Below are 1,131 nucleotides of genomic sequence, written 5' to 3'. Positions count from 1 at the left end.
GAGAAAAAAAAGAGAGAGAAAATCAATCACCAGCAGAATTAACGTCTCTCTCGGCAGTCTGCATGATACATGCGCGCCGCATCTCTCCCGCGCCTGCGTGCTACTGCGAGCTCCTCCATCGTCTCCTTCCTCTCCGGCTGGCCAGCATCGCCCCCCACACCGATCTATCTGGGCACAAAAACCAAATCTTTTTTCCACGCTCCGCTTCTTACTCGGCCGGCACCACCAACTCGGTCTTCCCCTCGGCGGCCTACCGGACAAAAAAAAGGTCCGCAAAACCAATCGAGTCCATGGAGAGGGAGGCGTCTAGCCATCGGATGTTGCCCTGTTCCGGCACCAAGAGCCGGCCGGCACAATTTTGATTATGCAGTGCGTGTACCCTAGCGAGGAGGCGTCCCAGTCCTCCAGAACATCAGCTGCGTGCACGGCTTCACCTAGTCCTAGCCCCCACCCAGGGACGACGCGACGTATGTCCCGCCGAGAGCTTGTAGCGAGCAAACGAACAACAATTGGCATTGAATATAGACTACACACGGCATATTTTAGAGTATAGATTCACTCGTTTTGTTCCCCATGTAGTCTGTATTATCAATAAATCAACGATTTGATATATAATTACCTAGCTTTTTGTAAAGACAAAAAATAACTTGATTTAGTAAGCAATCTAGTCAATGCATCTGAGCATCCCAGCGAACCCTTGCTTCAGTGGGAGATGGCTCTCCTCCGTCGACAAGAAACGATCATCGAGGAGGAGAAGAAGGCGGCAGCGATCATCGAGGAGGAGAAGGCGGCTCCGGCATTGATCGACCATCCCGCTCCATCTGCATATATTCGTCCTCATGCACGTACGTTACGCACCACGACACGACTGGTGGATCGATGACCGGCCACATACATCGTGGAGCAGCTCTCCGACTTGCCGCCGACCTGACTTCTCCGGCGACACCCGCACGCACTGCCTCATCCCATCGATGGAGACGTTGACTTGGTTTCGTATGTTTCGTCACCACGGCATCCTGCACGTGCTCCATCCATCGCATCGCATCAGACCAGAACAAAACCACCTAAAAGAAAAGGAAAGAAAGAAAAACAGCAACAGAAATAATTAACGTCTCTCTTGTTCGGCAGGAG

The sequence above is a fragment of the Triticum aestivum genome, chromosome 1B (assembly GCF_018294505.1).
Source record: "Triticum aestivum cultivar Chinese Spring chromosome 1B, IWGSC CS RefSeq v2.1, whole genome shotgun sequence".
NCBI lineage: Eukaryota > Viridiplantae > Streptophyta > Magnoliopsida > Poales > Poaceae > Triticum > Triticum aestivum.
The sequence above is the reverse complement of the archived record's forward strand: the minus strand, read 5'-3'. Positions refer to the sequence as shown.